The following is a 16,272-nucleotide window of genomic DNA, read 5'->3' as shown; positions in this document are numbered from 1 at the left end:
ACTTACCCATAACAGAATACAAGACACAACAACAAGAAAATAGCAATGAATAACAAAATAAGTAAAAGAACATAATCTCAGAGCCTGTATTTCTAAGGCTGTAAATTGAGCTATACAAACTTTAGAATTAGCCTTGAGAAGAAAACCCAGGTCAGAATTTACTTGAATTAACCTCTTGAGTGTCTCATCAATCAAAACCCTTTTAAAGTGACTTTCTTATTCCAAGCACAGTGTGATGTAAAATGCACTTTGTTTACAAGTTCCCACTCTTAGCTGTAAATACGTCCTAGCAAGTAAATTTGAGTCTCTTTTTCTTTCCCTTTGTTTCTGCTTAGTTTGTTAGTTATAGTTTTGATTATCTCTTTGCTTTACCTTGCAAGATATGTATAATGAGAGAATTACCTTGTGTTTCACTAGTCCACTGCTCTTGGAAATAGAGATACACACAAAAAGGAAAGTTAGTTTAAATTTAAAATGTGTAATTCATAGGAGACAAGCAGCTCAGAGATTGTACCAATGGCTAGTACAGTCTCTGACAGATTTGCAGAGAGAAAAAAGAATCAGATCAGGACAGCTGAAATCTCCTGCCCTCCATTCTCTCCTCAAATACATTCAGTTAGATATGACCGAAACAGTAATTGCAGAACTTTCTTAATCTGTCCATCACTTTACTCAACAGTAGCCACAAGGATAAAAACGACACATCTATAGGTCATCATAATTTAAAAGCAAAATGTGTTACAGTGCATTGTGGGTAAAATATGTAAATTACCAAGACAGCAGAGATAATTAAATTTTCTCAAATCAGAATAAAATGACCTTCTTTGATTGAACCCCGTTTTCAAGGGAGATACAAACTCACTGCATTTATTGTTAGAAGAGCATGTCTTGTAATAAAGTCAAACTTGACAGATGAGGAGATTAGGAGGCCTGAAGATTTATATTAGAAAAAAAAATGAGCAAATAAATTGAACCGAAGAAGATGCTAGATTCACAATCTGTGGCACCTTTCCCTCTATATTTATTTGAGTTTTTTATTTGATAATTCACAGATGCTATTAGTCAATTCAACTGAGAATAGAATAAAAGTTTGCAAAGTTAGTGCCTGAATAGCTGATAATGATGTTTAACTAGAGGGGGTACAATGGTATTATTTTCATCATCAGTGGATACAGGTCTGAAAATCTGATTTTTGTTTGTTTATTTGTTTAATTTACAACCTCATGGTTACCTGACACTTGGTAAAGAGTTCAGAAATCCAGAGGCACACAAAGAAAATCTGTTGAATCAACAACTAAATAAAACAGGTCATTATATAGTATGTTGATTCTATTTCCACTTCTAAGCTCAACACAAATAACTTTGCCATGCTAATACCAACGAAGTACTACCTAGATTGTTGTTTTCTCTTAAGCCAGATTTGTCGTTGGCTTTGGATAGGTGGAAATAAAGATGTGGAATCTTGTTTGATTACATTTTCACTTTAGGTAATTTCTTTATTTTTTATTTTATTTTTTATTTATTCCTTTTGTTGCCCCTGTTGTTTTATTGTTGTAGTTATTGATGTCATTCGGTATTGTTGGATAGAACAGAGAGAAATGGAGAGAAGAGGGGAAAACAGAGAAGGAGAGAGGAAGATAGACACCTGCAGACCTGCTTCACTGGTCCTTGTGCTTTGCGCCAGGTGCGCTTAACCCGCTGATCTACAGCCCGACTCCCCACACTAGGTCATGTCAATCAGTCACCCACTTACCATGTCTACTGTACTGATCCCCCTTGCTTTAGATCATAGCTAGGAGTGGTGTGCTTGAATGTACCTGGGGATTTAAGTTGTGTTTGTGTGTGTGTGTGATATGTGTATTGGGACTCTGTGGCATCATCTCCCTGACTGGATATCTTTTGACTTGACAAAGACTGCTTTTACTTCTGGCAGATCGTACCAACACTACAATCGAGAAATTAATCTGACTTTTAAAATATTTCAAAAAATAGTATTTGTTTATGCATTATTGGATAGAGACAGAGAGTTAGTGACAGTGACTATTATTAGTGACAGAGAGGAATTGAGAGGGGATAGGGAGATAAAGAGGGAGAGAAACAGAGAAACACCTCCACCCTGCTTCACCGCTCATGAAGCTTTCTCCCTGCAGGTGAGGGCCAGGGCCTTGAACCCGGGTCCTTGAGCCCTTGAGCTCTTGAGCACTGTAATGTGTGCATTCAACCAGGAGCGCCGCCTGGACCTTTTAATCTGGCTTTCTCAAGTCAGAAACATATCTCTGGGATTAGCTTTAGTTATATTTTTATTCAGAAGCACAAATTGGAAGATCTGTGTTTTTGAGATAGTTAATTTTTCTAAGTCTTGTCTTTCTTGTCAAAATTTTAAAAAATGACACATTTAACTTCCCAGTACTGTCCACAGCTACTCTAAAATAAATTTTAAAAAGCTCTAAGGTATGTGAAAAACCCTTTAAGTTAGCCATTATAATTTCAGTGAGTTTATTTGAAGAACAGTTTTACTGGCAAAACAAGTAGCACATATCGGGGGGAAAAACCTGTTTTAGATGCCTTTGGGGAGGTCTGGATAAACATTTTTGCCACTAATCATTTAGAGCCTTAGTCTTAAAAAAAAGAAATCTAGAAGAGAAAGTCAGCGGATTTGATTATGAAAATTAAATGTCAGAAGAAATCAAGAGTGGAGGTCCTAAAGACTGTTTAACTCTCCTCTTCTTTGTGCACACAAACTTCTCTCTTTTCATTACTTTCATGGCTTTGAAGTTATGATTCCAGTAGTTCATCTCCAGTTTAACTGACTTGCCATTTTAATTTAGGCTTCAGCAGTTCACTCCCTTCATAAGTAAACACTAAACTTGACAGTTTGTAGAACTAACTTCACCTTAGCCAACACCTCCAGATCTTTGGAATTAATCTTCCCTACTTTTCTAAACACAATTGCTTGTTATCTGTCTCCCACTTGCAGTAATCTACTGTGGCCATTTTTTCCCCTTTATTATTAGATGGAACAGAGAGAAATTGAGAGAGGACTGGGAGCTAGAGAGGAGAGAAAGGCGGATACCTACAGACCTACTTTGTTGCTTATGAAGCTTTCACCTTGGAGGTGGGGAGCAGGCGCTGGAACCTGGGCCCTTGCCTGTGGTAATATGTGTGCTTAACCATACGTGCCATCACCTGGCCCCTTCTACTAGTAGATCTTTAATCTATTTAGAGTATTTCTCATTTTCGTTGTCTTATATTCTGTTTTCCTTAGGTTTTTGTTTTGTTTCTGGTTTCTGTTGTTGTTTTTTATTTTAGAGAGAGAGAGAGAGAGAGAGCAAGGAAGCAGAGAGAAAAGGAAAGAGACCACAGAACAGAAACGTCCTTCATTGTGCTCAGGACTGAGCGCAAACTTGGGTCGCACAGAGAGCAAATCCGCGCACTGTCCAGGAGGGCTATTTCACTGGCCGCTTATTTCTGCCTTCTGATGGCCATGGCTTTCTTTTAGACCATTGGTACCATGCTTAGTAAATGTTATCTTACTGGAACTGCATTTTGCCTTTACCCATATCTTTTTACTCATTTACCCTATCATGTCCTTCGTTCCAGTTATATTTTTCACGTGTTCCATGTGCCTATCCACAGATCAACTATTTCCAGCCTGAGTCTACTCTGAGTTAATCTGAATTTTCCTGATTTAGTACTGTCTAAATATATTCTTGTTAATGAAGTTTTAGGCATTTATTATAAAGAAATGAGACAGCTCTTTTACTATTGATATTGAAAAAATTTAAATATATAATCTCTTGAGAGCAAAGAACCTGTATTATTGTCTTTAATCATATCTTTAACATAACTGGATTATTGGATCTTTATTCTTTGCTTGTTATATTCGTGATGACTTTCAAACTTATCTTCTTAAACAATGGTTTCTACATAATCAATCCCATTCTTGAACTCTTATTTAAGCCAAATTGGATATCCTTGGAGTATATTAACTAGCGTTTTGCTGTTTTCCTGTGTGTTTTTGCTTCTACTATTCCTTACCTTGCCATGACTGAATGCAGTAGGCTGGAGTATTGATGACAATCATAAGTGCTCTGCTAAATTCTACCCTTGAAAATGTTCACGGTAATTCTTCTTATATTCATTCAGTCTCTCTCTGATCCATCAGATAAAGTGAATCCGGTGGACCTTGATGTCCTGAGTGAAGTAGATGCTTTAGAGAGCAGAAATCCAGTCCCTGGATCACTACCCTATCACTCTACTTCATTTCCCAGCCTGCGTTGAACTATAGTGTAAATGAGAATCAGTCCTATGGAAAAGGATCAGACTTAGGGAGAACTGAGGAGTTCCTGAAGCGACTTGAATACCCACACATGATGGAAAAGGACATAAATTGGGCCTGAGAGTGTTATGCAGACCCCGCAGGGAGATGAGAAAGTGTACCTCTGTGTTAACTATCCTACTGTGCACCGATAACCACCAATAAAGTTAAAATTTTTTTTTAAAAAAGAATAGAAACAACTGAAGTTATATTGTAGCATTTGATAGCTACTTCCAATGTTCTATAATATACCCTTTATGGCACAGCAAAAGATAGATTGAAAGTACATAAAGCTGGAACAGAGAGACAGTGTGATAATTATTCCAAAGACTTTCAGGGCTGAGGCTCCAATGTTCCTCATCATTGCTAATCGTGACTGCCTTTGGAGATAGTCTTTGCAGCGGTAATTGCATTAAAATAAGATGATTATACTGTGTTTGTACACAGAGTCACTAGTATCTTTAGAGAAGGAAGAAACACACACACACATTGTGATATACTTAAACACAGACACGAAGGTGACATGACATGCACGAGTTTAGGAGGGGCTTACAATAAAATTCCAGAAGCCAGACCGTCCACCTTCTGCACCCCATAAGGACCCTGGGTCCATACTCGCAGAGGATAAAGAATAGGAAAGCTAGGGAGTCGGGCTGTAGCGCAGCGGGTTAAGTGCAGGTGGCGCAAAGCACAAGGACCAGCATAAGGATCCCGGTTCGAACCCCGGCTCCCCACCTGCAGGGGAGTCGCTTCACAGGCGGTGAAGCAGGTCTGCAGGTGTCTGTCTTTCTCTCCTCCTCTCTGTCTTCCCCTCCTCTCTCCATTTCTCGCTGTCCTATCCAACAACGACAACAACAATAATAACTACAACAATAAAACAACAAGGGCAACAAAAGGGAATAAATAAATAAAATAAATATAAAAAAAGAAAAAAATAGGAAAGCTATCGGGAGAGGATGGGATGCAGAGTTCTGGTGGTAGGAACTGTGCGGAGTTGTACCCCTCTTATCCTATGGTCTTGTCAGTGTTTCCATTTTATAAATAAAAATTAAAAATTAAAAAAATACCTTTCCAACAACCAAAGGAGAAAGACTGTCCACATCTTTAAGAAAATGATATATCAAGGTTTATTTTATATAAGATTTATTTATGAGAGAAACAGAACTAGAATATTGCTCTGGCATATATAACGCAGAGGCTTGAACTCAGAATCTCACACTTATACTTCTCACACTGCTATGTACATATAATTTTTAGATTGTGATGACAAGGATCTGAACTTTGGCCCTGCAGCTGTGCTTTACTTCTGAGTCATTTCTGCGTCCTCTTAACTGTATTGATGTTGGGCTCTGTGTCATATTGATCACTATCCCTGGAGTTCCGTGCGTGTGGCCTTTCCTGCCATCACGTGGTAGTGATAATGGGGATCCAACCCAGAGTCTCAGTCACACAAGAAGGCAGGTGTTAAATAATTAATTAATTAGTTAATTAATTAATTAAAAGGTAATGCAGCAGGTTAAGCGCAGGTGGCGCAAAGCGCAAAAAGACTGGCAGAAGGATCCCGGTTTGAGCCCCCAGCTCCCCACCTGCAGGGGAGTCGCTTCACAGGCAGTGAAGCAGGTCTGTGGGTGTCTGTCTTTCTCTCCCCCTCTCTGTCTTCCCCTCCTCTCTCCATTTCTCTCTGTCCTATCCAACAACGATGACATCAATAATAACTACAACAAAAAAATGGGGCAACAAAAGGGAATAAATAAATAAATAAATAAATAAGAAGGCAGGTGTTCTCTTGAATCACCTCCCCATTCTAGTCCAGCCCTAGATTTCAGATTATTTGGTCCCATAATATCAAGAAAAATGTCTGCTGTGCACAATAGCAACCTTTTCAAACGTTACACTCACCTTTTTTTTTTTTTATGAAATTAAAAAAATATATTTATAAAAAGGAAACACTGACAGAAACCATAGGAGAAGAGGGGTACAACTCCACACAGTTCCCACCACCAGATCTCTGTGTCCCATCCCCTCCCCTGATAGCTTTCCTAGTCTTTATCCCTCTGGGAGTATGGACCCAGAATCATTATGGGGTACAGAAGGTGGAAGGTCTGGTCTGTAATTGCTTCCCCACTCACCATGGGCATTGACGGGTCGGTCCATACTCCCAGCCTGTCTCTCTCTTTCCCTAGTGGGGTGGGGCTGTGGGAAAGCGGGGCTCTAGGACATATTGGTGGGGTCGCCTGCCCAGGGAGGTCCAGTTGGCACCATGGTAGCATCTGGAACCTGGTGGCCTCTCCTGAAAATCCCAGGTTGAAAGCAGCTTCTTTGCAGTGCTCACTCTAGGTGTTGTCTCTGGGTCGCCATCTTGGCTATGTCTCCCTATTATTCCACTCATCCCCTGTTAAAGAAACAGCAGCAAAGTTATGGAAGTGGTTGGGGAATGACAGTCGTTGACCTGTGCCATAGTCTGACATATGAAAGCCTGACCTCCTGGAAAGACACCACAGACAGAGATGGCGGACCATGGCGTGACACAAAGCTATGACCTCCTGAGGCAAAGCTACTACAAATAAAGATGGGCTTCACTGGCCATTGGCGGCCTTCTGAAAGTTAGTTAGAGGAATAGTGCTATGGACAGTACTGTTCTCTCCTGCCTTTGTAGTGATCAAAAGCTCATGTTCTGGAGAAGTCAGCAACATGTGAACACACTGGGCAAAGCAGTGCATATTTTATTTGAGGGAAGCATTCGTCGTCGATGGGTTTTTTTTTGTTTTTTTTTTTGTTTTTTCCTCTGTGGACTTAGGGACAGAACTATGAAGAGGAAGTGGCGGTGTACTGGCAGTGTTTTACATTTTGTGATTTCATTGATAACTTTTAAACTTTCCTGTGTATGCCATGAGTCCTGGCAAAAATTATTGATAACCTACAATTGCTTGCATTATTGGCAAAAGCACTGGCTTCGTCTTTGTGGTCACACTCAGGAAACAGACCATTCATGGCCAGTGATTTCTTTTCCTGACTTAAGAGGCCTTGCATTGTGCTAGATAGTATTACTCATTTGTTAGACTGATTTTCCTCAAATAAATATCTCTGAAACAAGGTTATGTTACATACTTAACCAAAGCCAAAAAGCCTGATACTGCTCTTGACTGCACATGGTTAAATATGTACTACCAAGTTATTATGTAGCATATTATTACCTCATATACATTATGTATATGAGGTAATAAATAGCATGATTTAGTTTCCAAAATGTCCATCCAGCTCTTCAGCAATCAGCATTGCTTTGTAATTTTTGAGTTGTAATTTTGAATATGAATTGTTCAGGGTTATCCAAAGTAAATAGAGTCAGATAGGTGTTTATACATGATAAGGAGTGCTTTCTCTGGGCACAGTAATCCCTGGCCCCAAATCCCAGAGTCTTTGAGCTTGATTTGCCCTGGAGAACTTTCATTTAAAAAAAAATCATAAAAAAGATGTAATTTCAAACTACTATCCAGGTCATGACCCTTTACTTGAACCTTCTTCAAAGCAAATGCCAAAGTCCTTATATTAACAGAACTTACGACCCTCTTAACTCCCCGACCTTATCTGCACTCCATCTCTCTGCTCTTGCTCACTCATTTCTAATCTCTGAGGCTCTGAATGTGATTCGCAGCCTCCTGCCTTAGAGAACGTTGTAAATGTGTTTCTCTTCCTGGAAATTTACTCTGAAGATACAGCCATACAGCTTTTCTTCCTGAAAACAAACTATATATATATATCCTATATATATATTGAATGAAATATGTCTAAATTTAATTAATACATCTATTTGTAGAAATTGCTATTCCAATAGCTTATCATACACATATAAATGGCATACACATTTCTTTTTTAACTTTTTCCTTTTCTAATTGCTTTTAACTGTATTTAATTTAATATAACAGAGAGAAAAGCGGGAAGTAGGAGACAGAGAGTGAGAAAGGAGAAACAGAGATATCTGCAGCCCTGCTCATCACTCATGAGGCTTCCCCCCTGCAGGTGAAGATGAGAAGCTTACCCTGGATCCTTGTGCAGGGTGATGTGTGCACTTAGCCACATGAAAACAATTTTATAGTGGTCTGGGAGGTGGCACAGTGGGATAAAGCAAGAGGTCCCAAGTTCCGTCCCTGGCAGCACATGTACCAGAGTGATGTCTGGTTCTTTCTTTCTCTCCTCCTATCTTTCTCATTAGTAAATAAATAAAATCTTTTAAAAAATTCTTTATACATTATGAAACTGAGACAAACAACAGTGGTTGACTGTGATCATGGTATGCCTGAGTGACATCAGTTTCTAAGTGACATGTTAGAATAAATGCATGTGACTCTTAGACACAGTTGCACATCCAGCTGAGTGCACATATTACCCACGCACAAGGGCCTAGGTTCAAGTCCCTGGTCCCCACCAGTGGGGGAGGCCTTGATGAGTGGTGAGGCAGTGCTGCACACAGGTGTCTCTGTTTCTCTTTCCCCTCATGTTTCCCCTTCTTTCCTTCTAGTTTCTGTCACTATCCAATAAATAAATAATGTTTTAAAAACTCCATCTCACTGTAGTCGGACTCTGCAAAAGGTTCTCACCCCAACTTAAATCTTTTTCTACCATCATTCACCGGGACTCCCAAAGCCCCCTCCCACACCTCTTTTCCCATCTTCCCCAGAATCCTCTGCTTTGGTGCAATACACCAGACCCAATTCAGGTTGTATTTTGTGTTACAGCTCTCTGCTCTTGTTTCTTAAGTGACACAAAAGACTTATACATAACCATTATGCTATTACCCCAGCCCTGTTTAGTTGTTAAACCATCCCCATGCTTATGCTCACTAAATATCTAAAATTTCCCTTATTATTTTTTAAAATGTGAGGTAAGTACATTGTAGAATGAATACAAAATTTCCATCAAAAGACTTATATTTTACTGCCTTCTTCATAAGTTGTATGATCATTAACAAATGCCGCTATGCTAATGATCATCTACATGGTGAATAATGAGGTGTTTCCAGTTATAATTGTCCCAGCCAATCAGTTTTTACCTCTTATGATAGGAAAATACTTACTGGGACTAGCCATAATTTAAATTTCCTTTAGTGAAGCACATTTTTTTTGTGTGTGTCAGTCAAATAGTATGAAATGACAGTTATATGTAGTTATCACGTTCATGGACCTTTCTGGAGTGACTAGGTTGATGATTTCTTTCCTGGTGTGACAGTACATTGCTGATAGGCTGTAGAAATTCTCTTCTCCAAACCAGACTGAAAGCTCAGCAGTAAAGTCCATAATCTATTCTGTGATCTCTGTCGTGTTGTTGAGTTTCCAGACTGGCCATTTCATTGATGAATCTTTACTTTCTGAGCATCCATAGCTGATCATTACACTACCCTGAATGTAAAGTATTATTGCTGTGGTCTGAATGGGCCCCCATTATTGAATCTTACTCTCCAAAGGAATTGGTATTAGAAGCAGGGTGTCTGGGAAGTGCTGAATTCATAAAAGTAGAGCCTGCAGGAGTAGGATTAGAGACTCTTCCCTGCCACTGTGTGAGGACATAACCAGGAGTCTGTGACCTGGAAGTCAGTCCACATCTGGTCTTGAACTTTCAAACTCCTATTTATAAACTACTCAACCCAAAGGATTTTTTTTTTCTTTTTCGTGGCATCTCAAATGGACTAGGGAACTTACTATCTTAGCCCACATGCATAAAATGTAAGATGGAAGTTGTCTATATGTTCATATTTAGAAATTTATCTTGTCATTCCGGGTCTGGGTATAACGATCAAGTAGGAATAAAATATCTAGAATCGTATCTGTCTTAAAAACTCATGAGAAAAAAAAATGTCTCTTTTGAAAATCAGAAGGTGTGAGGCTGAGAAAGGCCAGGTCTCTTGAAGAAATAGCCTAAGCGGACTCTCAGCTGGAGTCATTACAAGAGGTCTGTTGTTAGGAGTTCAAGTGAGGCTGGGAAAGAGGGCTGTTGCCAGGCACTGCTCTCTAGGAAGCACAGCTAATTGCAGGCTTTGAATTAAGGGAACCCAAAGAGAAACACAGTGTGGTGCGAAAGTTATGATCTGAGATGGCTCCACGGCATCATCTGGCTAGTTTGAGCTGGTCTGAAGAGTGCATTTCACACACACACAGGTCAAACACCTTCATCCTCTTGAGCAACTACAACATTGGAGATTCTAGCAGCTGTTTTATTTTTTCTTTTCCCCCAGCTATGTGTTTATGCCTCTTTAACTTGTAGGAGGGCAGAGGAAAACTTTGAGGGTGAGAAATTCTCAGAAAATGTTAGCTTTTATAATACAATTAATCGCACTAGTTTGCAGTCAAACTAGTTTCAGATTATTGATGTCGCTACGGGTCTGACCCTACAGATTGTCGTCATTCTGTAAACATTTTCCTCTAGATTTGGTAACTGATGTCCTATAGGCAAGAACTGCTGGATGGAATTTCTAATAAAAAAAAAAAATAGAAAGGGCTCTTAGCATTTTAACTCCAAGTTCCCTCACCAAACACTCACCCTCACACTCCTCCTTATAAGTGCCCCATAGTCTCTTATTCCTATTGACAGCTTGTACTTGACAGCACCCTTGAAACCAACTGACGGCTTTGCCTCTAACAGCAACACCCTCCATAGTGAAGTTGCTTCAGCACCTTGAAATTTACCCTTTAGACTGAAAGGTTTCATACATGATGATTAATACAATTCACAAAGAATCTAGTTATAAAATAATTTCTCATGCACTCGCAGGATAGTCGCTAAAGCACTTTTCTCCTGCTTTGGGTCAAGCCTGAAGGGAGTCGTCACGCCATCTACACAGGTGTGAAGCCATGCATATCTTAATATACACTCCCTTGCCACTCCCGGGGGGGGGTCCCTTTGTCTCTTCTTCTGTCTCCCATTCTGTCTCTGTCTGCATCACCTTCTTACACTTCGAATCAAGAAGAATAAGCTGTCTTCATATTGCTTTGAACCTGAAAACATGTGGTAGGCATGATGACTTGTAGTGCATTTTCCGAGTCCAGGTTTCTCTTTCCTAGGTGAGGACACTTAGATGCTACGTTATGTCTGTCCACAAGTCGATCCATCAAGAAGTCTTCTGGCTTGTCTAGCGTGACCCACAGATAGCTAAGACCATGAAGGGAAAACAGATTTCTTTCAATGTCACTTAAAAAAAATGTTTTTGAGTTCTTGAACAGTATCAAGAGGATATGTGATTCCCAAACTATAGCTCTGCATTACTCTGCATTGAGAGTTTCTCCTATTTTTTTCTCTCCAATTCCCAGTCAGATATATTTGTTATTAACTTAGTAGAGTTCCTGAGAAATCTTGGACAAAGTTATAACTAAAACACAAATATAACACACACACACACACACACACACACACACACACATATTCAATTCACTCTAGACAACTTGTTTACTGATTGTAGATCATTGATGAAGTTGTATTCCATTTGTGTTATAGAATAGAACTTGCCTTAATTAGCAGTGATTAAAATCAGAAAACAAATACCCCCATTGGTTGCCAATTAAGGTATTTCTTTCAAATTCAAATTCAAGGAAATTAGTGGAGTACATATTAGCTGATGCAAGAGTAGGAGAGGTGGTGGTAGTGGTTAAGAAACAGTATGAGTAATCTTTAAAAACCTGCTAAAAGCTGTCTAATCATTCCTGACGGGTATTGAAACTAAGCAGAAAACTATTGCGGTCATAAAACTAAGGAATGCCTAATTTTCTATTTATAGTTCACTCTTTAGGTAGATCTGTTTTTTCCCTTAGTTCATTTTTAATGCTGTTAAAAGAATCCCTATCACCACCTGTTCTTTCTGCCTTAGAACTTTTAGATTATCAAACATAAAGTGAAGATTGTGTCAGTTAGGGACTGTAGCATACTAGTTATTTTACTACTAGAGAATTCCAATTAAAACCTGCCCTTTATTTTGCTTAACTATTATTGCAAACTATATTAGTAAGTGATGACCCTTTGTAAATTTCAGGCATGTTCTAAGCATTGATTTTCCTCAGTAAGATCATAAATTATTTTTCTTGACTGACTAAAGAGGATATTATAAGGCCTAGTCACAATTCAAGAAGTGATTTATGGCTGACTAACGTTTTAATCATAGATTAAAAAAAGATTCTCAAATAGAAAGCTATAATATTCTACGTTTTCTTCTATCATCTTGGATTACAAATGATAAACTTAAATTGATAAAAAAAAAAAAGTCTCTGAATTTGCCTATATCCTAGTTGCTTACCACACTGGTTATAGAAAATGTTTGATTTGGGAGTTGGGCGGTAGTTCAGCCGGTTAAGTGCACGTGGTGCAAAGCACAAGGACTGGTATAAGGATCCCGGTTTAAGCCCCTGCTTCCCCACCTGCAGGGGAGTTGCTTCACAGGCAGTGAAGCAGGTCTGCAGGTGTCTGTCTTTCCCCCTCTCTGTATTCCCCTCCTCTCTCCATTTCCCTCTGTCCTATCCAACAATGACATCAGTAACAACAATATTAATAAATATGACAACAATAAAAAAACAAGGGCAACAAAAGGGAAAACAAAGAAATATAAAAAAAAAATAAAATGATTTTTTCAGTGTATAAGGTCTAATACAATTGCCAAGGCTGTAAGGATTTTTAACTTTTCAGTAGCCTGTTGCCAACATTCTAGAAATAGAATAGTCTTGATTGTATAGATTTTCCCTTTGTGTATTTCTAGTTTAATCTGTGTGCTTCAGCATCATTCTTCTCCCATACAAACCCAGCATCCCAGGGTAATCAATATAGAAAGAATTTTGGTACCTTATGTGATCATGGATTTTTCCAGTGGGAACGTCTATTACTATAGCTGAAAAGTGAAAAACGGTGGACTTTCACTGAATTTTAGACTCTGGATACTTAATCATACAACTAGTATGCATAGGAAGTCTGAGAACTAAAGAGAGAGACTTTCTAGTGATATAAAGCAGTTTGTATCAGTATAATCTTCTCTGTGATCTGTTTCCATTATCGGAGAGTATAAGAAACATTCATTTATTTATTTTGGGGGTGGGGAGTGTTGGTGTTTGGTGACCCACCAAACTATCCCTGAACCCAATTATATTAATTTATTTAAAGACAACCATTCTAATTTAATAATTCCATTCACTTTATACCTTGGACATTCTCAAGTCAAAGAAAGGCTGGGCAGAAGCCATAAAACTCTTCAACTAAGGAGTAGTTCCAAAAATTAAATAGCAAGGTATAGACTGGTTTTGAACCAACAGACATAGGTTTGGATTCAGGCCATTCCTCTTAATATTTTTGCAAGCCAAATGTTTCATCATGCATAAAGTGAGGATAATAAGGAAAATAAGGAGCATATTATATGATGTTTCATAAGATTTTTCAGAATGCCACACTGCTGTAATGCTCACATATACTTACAGGGCTAGTATGATTTCTTTGTGTGTGTGTGTTGGGGGTGGGGGTGGTACATTCCTGACTTTTTTAGTAGAGACAGAAAAACAGAGGGAAGGAGGGAGGGAGAGAGAGAGAGAGAGAGAGAGAGAGAGAGAGAGAGAGAGATTGAGATTGAGATTGATGGAAATAAACCACAGCATGGAAGGTCCCTTTAATGAAATGGAGGCCAGGCTTGGCCCTGGGTGGTACATATTGTGAGGCAGCAGATAACCTGGCTTTCTTTCTTTTTCTTAAGCATTTGTTTAGAGGCTCCTATGTATAGGAAATTCTGATAGGCATACAGAGCATATAAATCGCTTGTGAAATAGTGAAAATTAAAAGCAAAAATAGTTGTGGGCTTACATTTATAGGGTGAGAATTTGTGAATGGGAATAGTACTAAGTGGAAATTAGTGAAAAATCAATAATATAGTTCAAGACTGGTACCCCATGAAGTCCTATGTATCTGATTAAGGTGTTTCAATCATATCTGGAGGTGATGCAGACCCAATAATTATTTATGAGCAGAGAGAAAGCTTATTTCAGTGTGTTGACTACTATGAAGCAGAGAGCAGCAGATGAAACTGGAGACTGAAGTAATAAAAATGGATTGGGATGAAAGTCAGGGTGCTTACATGAGGAAAGAGTCAAAGGTAGACTCCATGAGCTTAAGTCGTGGTGACACAAAAAATAAAGGATAGATATCATTCTACAATTAGTGAATATATAGGAATGAGAGGTGAACTGGTTTCTGGGGATATCAGGACTGGTTTTGACATAACAAATGACTATGATCCAAGTATAATACTGGGATAGAACTATTTGTTAGCTAATGAGAAACACAGCATTGGAATTGAGAAAAAATATAAATAGAAGAGAGAGAGGACTATCAGAATATAGAGCATGGGAATCAGGCAGTAGCACAGCTGTTAAGTGCATGTGGCACAAAGCTCAAGGACCGGCATAGGGATCCCAGTTTGAGCTCCTGGCTCCCCACATGCAGGGGAGTCGCTTCACAGGAGGTGAAGCAGGTCTGCAGGTGTCAAAAAACAAAATAATAAAAAAAAAACACAAACAAAATATTCATCACCTAGTCCTGTATAATCCTGGCAAGATTCTGTTGAGAGCAAATTTGTCCTCAAAGCATGATTTACTAAGTATAAACAAGAGGGAGTACTATTTAGTTTATGAAATGTGCTATGAGAGTCATTCTCTGCTTGGTTAAAGACCCTTTAGTGGGTTAGGGTACAACTCTGGTTGTTAAAACACTAACCTTCATGGCTGAGGCCCCATAGTGTACAGATTCAATCCATAGCATTCCCTTATACTTGAGGTGAACAGAACTCAGCTCTCTCTCCCTCTCCCTCCCCCACCTCTCCTTCTGCCATTAAGCTGATTCCTGGCATTTGGACAATTACAATGAAGAGAACCCATTGCCACTGTGGTTCACACTCCCCCTACCTCATTCACACATTCTCCAAACCACTCCACTAACTGCTATTGCAGTCCACAGAATTTGTTTGTGAAAGACATATTTCTATAGAACACTGTGATTTGGGCTTGCCTGTTTCCATTGCATAACTTGGGATATTTTGGCAGCTACAAATACCAACATGGGCTCGTCTCCTTTCTGAAGCTAGGCAAGGTATATATTTTGAAATAAGACCATATCAAATTAGTACCATATGAATTCTTAGAGGTAATTTGATACAGTCTGCTTGGTTAATCTGAGAGAAAAATGAAGAAGTCAGCACTAAAGGTCTTGGCTGTAAAAACATGGGTAGAATTTTCCAGAATGTCTCTGTAAGAGCACTCTAGATACTAGTTCAGTTAGTTTTCCAGTGAATTCTACCACAGGCCACCATTTTACTACAGAGCATAAAGATGTAGAGTGTTAATGTGATGAGTAGCACCAAAGTATTTTGATTTAATTATGATCAACAAGTCTGTTGGATAAGAGGAGTACAATTCTACACAATTCCCACCACCAGAGCTCAACATCCCATCCATCCATTGGAAACTTTCCTGTTCTTTATTCTTCTGAGAGCAAGAACCAAAGATGGGGTGACAAAAGTGGAACTAAGTAATGACAGAAAAGATGGATCTAATTCTTGTGATGAATGGCTCCTAGCCTGTATTTTTTAAGGAGGGCCTCCAGGAAGATTTCATTTCTTTATCAGAACTAGACATGAGTAAAATTTGTCTAGCTGGGCTGTGCATTGGTGCACCTGGTTAAGCAAGCATACCACTAAGCACAAGGATTCAGGTTTGAGCTCCACCTCCCCACCTGCGGGGGGATACCTCACAAGCAGTGAAGCAGATATGCAGGCGACTATCTTTCTCTCCCTCTTCATCTTCCTGTCCACTTTCAATTTCTCTGTCTTATTTAAATAGTAATAATGATAGAAAAATGGCCGCCAGAAGCTATGGATTTGCAAGCACTGAGCCCCAGCTATAACACTGGAGAAAACTTAAAAAGAAAAAAAAAATCATCTGGCAGTG

The sequence above is a fragment of the Erinaceus europaeus genome, chromosome 22, assembly GCF_950295315.1.
Source record: "Erinaceus europaeus chromosome 22, mEriEur2.1, whole genome shotgun sequence".
NCBI classification, from domain to species: domain Eukaryota; kingdom Metazoa; phylum Chordata; class Mammalia; order Eulipotyphla; family Erinaceidae; genus Erinaceus; species Erinaceus europaeus.
The sequence above is the reverse complement of the archived record's forward strand: the minus strand, read 5'-3'. Positions refer to the sequence as shown.